This window comes from Salmo salar, unplaced genomic scaffold (genome assembly GCF_965601325.2).
Source record: "Salmo salar unplaced genomic scaffold, fSalSal1 ptg000669l, whole genome shotgun sequence".
NCBI classification, from domain to species: Eukaryota; Metazoa; Chordata; class Actinopteri; order Salmoniformes; family Salmonidae; genus Salmo; species Salmo salar.
Genome location: NW_027675458.1, coordinates 371622 through 382500, shown reverse-complemented (window position 1 = coordinate 382500; position 10879 = coordinate 371622). Strand labels below are relative to the sequence as shown.

General features: G+C 39.5%; 1 protein-coding gene across 1 annotated transcript in view; it reads right to left on the bottom strand.

Annotated features, from left to right (window-relative positions):
• LOC145877062 (uncharacterized) overlaps window positions 1-2157 on the bottom strand; it is a 28751-nt gene extending 26594 nt beyond the window's left edge. The window contains exons 1-2 of the mRNA XM_082972361.1: window positions 2053-2157; window positions 876-1064 (exon numbers count right to left, since the gene is read on the bottom strand). The gene's annotated coding sequence lies outside the window, so the exon portion shown is untranslated. The remainder of the gene's footprint in view (window positions 1-875; window positions 1065-2052) is intronic.
• Window positions 2158-10879: the final 8722 nt, after the last annotated feature.

Here is a 10879-nt window from a genome sequence, read left to right as displayed (position 1 = left end):
GTTGTTCACTATCTAATCATGGGGTTGTTCACTATCTAATCATGGAGTTGTTCACTATCTAATCATGGGGTTGTTCACTATCTAATCATGGAGTTGTTCACTATCTAATCATGGGGTTGTTCACTATCTAATCATGGGGTTGTTCACTATCTAATCATGGAGTTGTTCACTATGTAATCATGGGGTTGTTCACTATCTAATCATGGGGTTGTTCACTATCATGACATGGGGTTGTTCACTGTCTAATCATGACATGGGGTTGTTCACTATGTAATCATGACATGGAGTTGTTCACTATCATGACATGGGGTTGTTCAATGACAGACATGTATTTGTTTAAAATCTATCACTTGATGGTTTCATTTCAGAGAGACAAAAATCATGTTTTTTTTTGCAAAATGCTATATATCTCCCTCACTCTTAAATGTGACCGACCGGCTCAATTTGGTAATTAACTAAATAACTACATATATAGTGATTTTGGTTTATGTCAGTTTAATTGTTTGTTATGGTATAAGTTGTTATTTTATGATTGTAAGTGATAAAAATTAACTAGTTGTTCTCAGTAATTACTACTTTAGTAAGGAATAACACATTTTTTCAGCACTACTGCAGTTGCTAAATAATTCCAATAGATGGGAACATAAGACCACAATGACATTTCAGAATATTAGTTTAGTTTTCTCCCTGGATACACCACCACTCCCCACGCTTCCTGCAGAACCCCTGCAGTACCTCCACAGACCCCGGATTGAGAACCCCTGATTTAGCAGATGCTCTTATCCAGAGAGATTTACAGTAAGTGCATTCACCTTAAGATAGTTATTTATTTAGGAAATAAACTTAATCAATTCTTCATAAAATTGTCATCTTACCTCTTAGCTTTGGTGTCATGTCCCCCAGAGAGATGCATTTTGGAGGCAGGGGCCCCCTCCTCTCTCTCCCCAGATAGACTCATTTTAGATGCAGGGGCCCCCTCCTCTCTCTCCCCAGAGAGACTCATTTTAGAGGCAGGGCCCCCCTCCTCTCTCTCCCCAGAGAGACTCATTTTAGAGCACTGACCCCTGTAAACAGAGATCCAGCATGTTGGTTGTGGTTAACACAGTGACAACTAAACAGAGATCCAGCATGTTGGTTAACACAGTGACAACTAAACAGAGATCCAGCATGTTGGTTGTGGTTAACACAGTAACAACTAAACAGAGATCCAGCATGTTGGTTGTGGTCAACACAGTGACAACTAAACAGAGATCCAGCATGTTGGTTGTGGTTAACACAGTAACAACTAAACAGAGATCCAGCATGTTGGTTGTGGTTAACACAGTGACAACTAAACAGAGATCCAGCATGTTGGTTGTGGTTAACACAGTGACAACTAAACAGAGATCCAGCATGTTGGTTGTGGTCAACACAGTAACAACTAAACAGAGATCCAGCATGTTGGTTGTGGTTAACACAGTGACAACTAATTATTGAATGTCAATTGTTCTCTTATATTCATTATCTCTTAGAAATAAAACATTTACTAACATACATAGAAACAGTCAGGTGATTTAATTAATAGATAATAATAGATAATAACTAATAATAATATTAATGTCTCACTTTCTCTTTTAATAATTCCTCTCATTCTAGTGTGTTGCTTTGTTTAACAGATATGATATTATTATGCTGTTACTGAATTCAGTTCATAATAACAATGTTAAGAAAAGTATGTTCAGTGGTTTCAAACCAGATTACACAGGAAAGAGGAGCTCATTGTAAGTTTGAAAACAAATTTTACGATATTTTGAAAGACGATTTACAACTTATACATAAAAATATACAAATTGTAAAATAACCACAATATATGAATATATGAACAATATGTTTTTGAATTTGACTCGCCTACGCCCAGTTAGCACCATTTTGTATGATTGAACTGTCACATAACTGTCCCAGGTGAAATGGACTGTTAGATCTGAGTGTTTTACTGTCAGTCACTATACTAAAATAACACCATACATTTAATTTCTCTACACACTTTACGATAATCACTGGGAAGATTCTTACCTTGTAGCCTGAATTCACAACCAGAACATGTCAAGTCATTGAGATATTTTCCGTTGTGCTGAGAGAGCACCTTCCTGATAACAAGTGGCTCTGTATCTATGTTCTAGGTACAGTTGATCTTTGGATGTAATAATATCTGGTCAAAGTCTAGTGACACAACACCATAGTATATTATAAACATAACAGCAGTTGGCCAGAAAAGGCCATGACATACTATAAAACAGGGTTTGTCAACTAGATTTGGCTTCGGGTGTCACGGTTGTCATAGAGAGGAGCGGACCAAAGTGCAGTGTGATTATCGTTCCACATATTTTATTGAACTGTGAAACTATGCAATACATACACATAAACTAAAGAACAAAAAAACAACAAACCGTGATGCAGAGGTGAAACATACACTACTCAAAAACAATCTCCCACAAACCCAGGTGGGAAAAACACCTACTTAAGTATGATCTCCAATTAGAGACAACGATGACCAGCTGCCTCTAATTGGAGATCATCCCAAACAAAACCCAACATAGAAATACAAAACTAGAAAACAACATAGAAAAACTAAACTAGAAACCCCCCTGTCACGCCCTGACCTACTCTACCATAGAAAATAACAGCTTTCTCTGGTCAGGACGTGACATCGGGAGAATGTTTTTCTGAGTTAAAGTGGGCGGGCCAGAACATAATTAGCGTATAATATTAGCACAATTAATAGGCCTACACTACAAATTTAACAACATGTTTAACACATTTGATTAGTACATAGTACATTCAGTGACAATAAAATAATTTAGATCTGATAAAATCATAAAATCACCAATATCTCTATTCAATTATAACTTTTTGTTTATTTCTCTGTGTGTTGATTGGTGGGGAAAAACAGGTCTACGTAGCCTACTGTAGTCAACACTACTTTATTAATATCAACATTCATTCAGAACAATTAGCTTGATAGCAAGAGAACATGTCGTTCTCAAAAAGTAACAAAAGAAATGTGGATAATGAAAATCAAAGTTTCAGGGAAGAACGGACAGAGAGATATCCATTCATCTGACCATCTTTCTCCAATGCCAAGCCAGAGTGTCTTGTTTGCAATGAAAATGTCATTGTTTGCAAATAATTCAATCTCAGACGGCATTATGAATCTAAGCGTAATACTTTCAAAGTGGCCTTCCCGCCCCAGACAGAGGCCCGACGCAGAAACACTGAAGCATTAACTACAAGCTACAAACACGGCAGTAGAATCCTCCTTCGTGGCCTGATCCAACAACAGAAGGTCCAAGTGCTTTCCTAAAAGCATCCTGGGTTCTAACCAAACACAACATGCCCTTCACAGAAGCAGAGCTGTTTAAAAAGAGCATGGTGACAGTTTTGGAGGAATTGGCTACAGACAAGTCTATGGATAGAATAATTGCGTCTGTCAAACAGGTGCCCCTGTCTGTGACAACAGCCAGACAGTGTGTCTGTGCTCTGAAGGATGATCTGCATAGGATTGTTCTGGAGGTGCTCAGTCAGGCTGAGCATTTTCCCCTGGCTATTGATGAGACTACAACGTGTGCTGGCTGAGTAAAGGAAAAGCAAGCTGGTGACAGAACCAGAGGAGTCCATCCAGGATGATCTCCTGCTTCACAACAACGTGCGCTGGCTGAGTAAAGGAAAATCAAGCTGGTGACAGAACCAGAGGAGTCCATCCAGGATGATCTCCTGCTTCACAGCAACGTGCGCTGGCTGAGTAAAGGAAAAGCTCTAGAGCCATTCTGTGAGCTGCATGACCAGGTTGTGGATTTAGTCAGAAAAATCTAAATGAGGGCAGCAGCTGATCACCTTTGTATTCTGAGGAATTCCTCTCTAATGTTGCTTTTTTTGGCGACATTCTGTAACTTAAACGGGTTAAATCTGCATTTACAAGGAAGAGGGAAAACAGTCGTGGACTTGAGGCCTTTACTAGGAAGCTTGAGTTGTTGGATTTGGACTTGTCCTCTGGAAGGCTACTGCACTTCAGCACACTGAAGAAACGACAGGCAGAGAGAGACCAGGCCGATTTGGAAGATTTCATCAAATAGCTGAGGGACAACTTCTCCACCAGATCTGATATCAGTGCGTTTGTTCGAGATCCTTTCACAGTCCGCCCAGGTGGGGAATTCTCCTCCCTTGCTAAGAAAACGATACCCTCGCTGGATTAGGCCGCAATTCAAACTGATCTGATTGAATTCCAACCATCGAGCCAAATCAGAGATGCACTCATGGAGTGCCGAGTCCTTGTGTGTGTTTTGGGTGGCAGCTCAGAGGAATACAGCACAATAAAGATACTTGCCTTTTAAGTGCTAACAATGTTTGGATCGACTCCTGCAACTCCTCCTTTTACTCTTTGAACGCAATCAAGACTCACGACAGGAAACGGCTTTCACATGAGTCAATCAAGACTCACGACAGGAACCAGCTTTCACATGAGTCAATCAAGACTCACGACAGGAACCGACTTTCACATAAGGCAACCGAGGACTGCCTGCTCATCAACATCACATCCCTCTCACCTGACATCCACAAGATCGTGTCCAAGGGGAAATGCAACTTTTCCCATTAAGTAAATAACTTAGTATTTAATAAATAGTCATATAGGCTACTAACATTATAGTAATTATTATTATTATTATTATTATAATTGTTATTATTGTTATTATTATTATTGTGATTATTAGTGCTTATCAATGGCTATTTTAGGTCTCATGATGACAGTATTTTCTGTTTGTTTTATCGTTACAGGAGCAGATTATCCCAGACTCCTGATACAGGGCTACAGACACTCAGGTTACTCTGATACAGGGCTACAGACACTCAGGTTATCCCAGACTCCTGGTACAGGGCTACAGACACTCAGGTTATCCCCAGACTCCTGGTACAGGGCTACAGACACTCAGGTTATCCCCAGACTCCTGGTACAGGGCTACAGACACTCAGGTTACTCTGGTCACTCTGATACAGGGCTACAGACACTCAGGTTACTCTGGTACAGGGCTACAGACACTCAGGTTACTCTGATACAGGGCTACAGACACTCAGGTTACTATGGTCACTCTGGTACAGGGCTACAGACACTCAGGTTACTCTGGTCACTCTGATACAGGGCTACAGACACTCAGGTTACTCTGGTCACTCTGGTACAGGGCTACAGACACTCAGGTTATCCCAGACTCCTGATACAGGGCTACAGACACTCAGGTTACTCTGGTCACTCTGGTACAGGGCTACAGACACTCAGGTTACTCTGGTCACTCTGATACAGGGCTACAGACACTCAGGTTACTCTGGTCACTCTGATACAGGGCTACAGACACTCAGGTTATCCCAGACTCCTGATACAGGGCTACAGACACTCAGACACAGACATCACCTGTTTTTCTTAAATTATTGTTTTATGTAGGATGCTGCCTTTTTGGCCAGATGCAGTTGTAAGTCGGCCTAATAAATAAATACAAATCCCTCTTCTATTAGGCCATGTTGTTGTCTTGTGAAAGATGCTGTTCAGCCACACAGCCTAGCTCAGCCAGTTAAGTTATTTATATGGGCCTTCGTCCCCACACAGCCTAGCTCAGACAGTTAAGTTATTTATATGGGCCTTCGTCCCCACACAGCCTAGCTCAGCCAGTTATTTATATGGGCCTTCGTCCCCACACAGCCTAGCTCAGCCAGTTATTTATATGGGCCTTCGCTCTGAAGACATTGACTCAAATTAAGCCCTCTTGTTGTTTGTAAAGTCAAATTAAAATGAAGATTATTGTTGAAATGAATTACTCGACTGGTGTAGTTTTTCTCCACCTGTTGATTGGCGCCACTTGCATAACAAGTTATCTATATTTTCAGCACCAGGCACTGTTCACCTCCTATTGATTACGCTGTGGTTGCAGCTTTACATTTCAACACCACTAAATGGCCTGCTTTATTAGTTGACTGTCTCCTGCATTCTCTCTCCATTTTTTTATTTAACTAGGCAAGTCAGTTAAGAACATTCTTGTTTTCAATGACGGCCTAGGAAATGTGGGTTAACTGCCTTATTCAGCGGCAGAACAACAGATTTGTACCTTTCGGTTACTAGTCCAATGCTCTAACCACTAGGCTATCCTGCCGCCCCTCATGAATAAAGTTAAAAATGTAACTTTTGCATAATGTAGTGAGGTCACATCCTTCTTGGGACATTGCTTTTGGGACTTTTTGCATCTCAGGTGCAAGATAAAACATTTTTAATTGATTTTTTGAATGAACAAAATATTAATTTATTTGGTGGGCTTTGTAGGGGCCAAATAATATTGTTGGCGGCCAGATTTGGCCCGCGGGCCGCCAGTTGGAGAACCCTGGGTTAGGCATTAGGGTTAGCATTGTGGTTAGGGTTTAAAAACAGATTTTATGACTTTGTGTCTGTGGCAGCTAGTCACCACTCTGCAGAGCTGCCTTTGGAACAAGATTCCTGATGAAAACGGCAAACCTGCACTTCACAATTCCAGACTCGGTAACAATGCAGAAACAGTCTATTTTCTGTGAGTTCATCAGCTCATTTTACCAGCATTGCGCCACGAGAAAAATAGCTTTCTAATTTGGCTTTCTATATATTTGTGATGCCGTTGATGCCCGTAGCCTGTCTATTTTCCCTCATTGACTCCCATGCATTATATTACCAGAGTAACACTCACAGCCTGTCTGTCTTCTCTCATTGACTCCCATGCATTCTATTACCAGAGTAACGCTCACAGCCTGTCTGTCTTCTCTCATTGACTCCCATGCATTCTATTACCATGCTTGTTCACACACGTATAAAAAAGGCTCCCCGTGTGGTTTGGGCTTTACCCATAGAGAATCAGTTCACTACCTAACTCTTTACCCATAGAGAATCAGTTCACTACCTAACTCTTTACCCATAGAGAATCAGTTCACTACCTAACTCTTTACCCATAGAGAATCAGTTCACTATCTAACTCTTTACCCATAGAGAATCCGTTCACTACCTAACTCTTTACCCATACAGAATCAGTTCACTACCTAACTCTTTACCCATAGTGAATCAGTTCACTACCTAACTCTTTACCCATAGAGAATCAGTTCACTACCTAACTCTTTACCCATAGTGAATCAGTTCACTACCTAACTCTTTACCCATAGAGAATCAGTTCACTACCTAACTCTTTACCCATAGAGAATCAGTTCACTACCTAACTCTTTGCCCATAGAGAATCAGTTCACTACCTAACTCTTTGCCCATAGAGAATCAGCTGTTCCCAGTTCACTACCTAACTCTTTCCCTTGGCCCTAACCCTTAGATGTTTGTATATGTGAAAGGTGTAAGCAATATGGTGTAAGCTCCACCACTTTCCTGATTATACCTATCCAGACCCTTCAGAATAATCTAAAGGTTAAGTCAGGGCCAAGGAGGAGGGGAAGGGTGTTAATTTGGACCAGCAAATAATTTGTATGTGCCACCTAAGAGTTTCAATACCAATCATGTCTGTGTGTGTTCATTCAGGTTGAAGTTCACAGTGGAAGAGAAGCAGGGGTCCATTGTGACCATGGAGGAGGACACTGGCACTGCAGAGGGCCAGAAAGACAGAAACCAAATAACATGGAGGAGGACACTGGCACTGCAGAGGAACAGAAAAGACAGAAACCAAATAACATGGAGGAGGACACTGGCACTGCAGAGGGCCAGAAAGACAGAAACCAAATGAGTGCAAAGGTACATGGACCTATCTTCCATTTGTCACTGTCCACAATGCTAGTCTGGGCTGCCATCTCTATAGTACAGCATGTTATCTTAGTTGTTTATTAATGTACCAGCAATGACAGTGAAAGTCAACCAAGTTATCAACAGCATGTATTGCTATGTCTGAGGCAACGACTAAAATACATTACCATTCTATCAGGTGGTAGAATACAATACATTACCATTCTATCAGGTGTAATAATACAATACATTACCATTCTATCAGGTGGTAGAATACAATACATTACCATTCTATCAGGTGTAATAATACAATACATTACCATTCTATCAGGTGGTAGAATACAATACATTACCATTCTATCAGGTGGTAGAATATAATACATTACCATTCTATCAGGTGTAATAATACAATACATTACCATTCTATCAGGTGGTAGAATACAATACATTACCATTCTATCAGGTGGTAGAATATAATACATTACCATTCTATCAGGTGGTAGAATACAATACATTACCATTCTATCAGGTGGTAGAATATAATACATTACCATTCTATCAGGTGGTAGAATACAATACATTACCATTCTATCAGGTGTTAGAATACAATACATTACCATTCTATCAGGTGTTAGAATATAATACATTACCATTCTATCAGGTGGTAGAATATAATACATTACCATTCTATCAGGTGGTAGAATATAATACATTACCATTCTATCAGGTGTAATAATATAATACATTACCATTCTATCAGGTGTAATAATATAATACATTACCATTCTATCAGGTGGTAGAATATAATACATTACCATTCTATCAGGTGTTAGAATACAATACATTACCATTCTATCAGGTGTAATAATACAATACATTACCATTCTATCAGGTGGTAGAATACAATACATTACCATTCTATCAGGTGGTAGAATACAATACATTACCATTCTATCAGGTGGTAGAATACAATACATTACCATTCTATCAGGTGGTAGAATACAATACATTACCATTCTATCAGGTGTAATAATACAATACATTACCATTCTATCAGGTGGTAGAATACAATACATTACCATTCTATCAGGTGGTAGAATATAATACATTACCATTCTATCAGGTGGTAGAATACAATACATTACCATTCTATCAGGTGGTAGAATATAATACATTACCATTCTATCAGGTGGTAGAATACAATACATTACCATTCTATCAGGTGTAATAATACAATACATTACCATTCTATCAGGTGGTAGAATACAATACATATAAAGAGGGAGAATGGTCAACATGCAGGTTTGGATCCCTGCTAAGGTTATCTGACATATAAAGAGGGAGAATGGTCAACATGCAGGTTTGGATCCCTGCTAAGGTTATCTGACATATAAAGAGGGAGAATGGTCAACATGCAGGTTTGGATCCCTGCTAAGGTTATCTGTCATATAAAGAGGGAGAATGGTCAACATGCAGGTTTGGATCCCTGCTAAGGTTATCTGACATATAAAGAGGGAGAATGGTCAACATGCAGGTTTGGATCCCTGCTAAGGTTATCTGACATATAAAGAGGGAGAATGGTCAACATGCAGGTTTGGATCCCTGCTAAGGTTATCTGTCATATAAAGAGGGAGAATGGTCAACATGCAGGTTTGGATCCCTGCTAAGGTTATCTGACATATAAAGAGGGAGAATGGTCAACATGCAGGTTTGGATCCCTGCTAAGGTTATGTTGCGTGACGTTGATACTTCCTTTGTTGGAAAGGTATCAGATTTGTATTATTACTTTCTGATAGTCTTCATCAATTATTGTAGCTGCACCTGTCTCATAGTCTTCATCAATTATTGTATCTGCATCCTTCTCATAGTCTTCATCAATTATTGTAGCTGCATCTGTCTCATAGTCTTCATCAATTATTGTAGCTGCATCTGTCTCATAGTCTTCATCAATTATTGTAGCTGCATCTGTCTCATAGTCTTCATCAATTATTGTAGCTGCATCCTTCTCATAGTCTTCATCAATTATTGTAGCTGCATCTGTCTCATAGTCTTCATCAATTATTGTAGCTGCACCTGTCTGATAGTCTTCATCAATTATTGTAGCGGCATCTGTCTGATAGTCTTCATCAATTATTGTAGTTGCACCTGTCTCATAATCTTCATCAATTATTGTAGCTGCACCTGTCTGATAGTCTTCAATTATTGTAGCTGCATCTGTCTCATAGTCTTCATCAATTATTGTAGCTGCACCTGTCTCATAGTCTTCATCAATTATTGTAGCTGCATCTGTCTCATAGTCTTCATCAATTATTGCAGCTGCACCTGTCTGATAGTCTTCATCAATTATTGGAGCTGCATCTGTCTGATAGTCTTCATCAATTATTGTAGCTGCATCTGTCTGATAGTCTTCATCAATTATTGTAGCTGCACCTGTCTGATAGTCTTCATCAATTGTTGTAGCTGCATCTGTCATTCATTTGAATCACTTTGACGTTTGCATTTGCAATATCTGTGTTTTCTGAAATCATCATTGACTGGGAACTACAAATATGGCCACATTTTGTAGTTTATTTTTCGAACCCTAATTGGATTCTTATCAAATATATTTGCCAATATCATAATAATATGCCTGTAAATTGATATGTACCCCATAGCCACCAGGGGGATGGGATTGCACAAATATGTCTGATTCACCCCAAATATATTTTGTGCCAAGCCACAAGTCTGAGCTCCCAAAAACAAAACAAATAATTTTGGGGATTCCATGACCAGAAAAGGCTTGTTAAAATATAAGGTTTTCTAGGGGTGTATAGAGCTTCATGGCAGAAAACAAGTGTATGTATGTAAATGTTTATAAAAACTGTTTTATATTGATTTTGGAGCCTTGAGGACCTGGGAAATATACAACTAAAACATTCTACACCCTTTATATGGCCATTCAACCTCCTATATCCATTATCCACACAATGTCCATAACCTCACCTCTATTACCATGGTGTTCAGCACAGCATATTTCTGATAACAAGACAGTTATGTACTGAATTCTCACTGTCTATCCAAATAGAGCATGAGTCGGCCTAGTCCTATTCAGCCTGTTCCCGCTCCTCGCACTAGCCCTAGGGT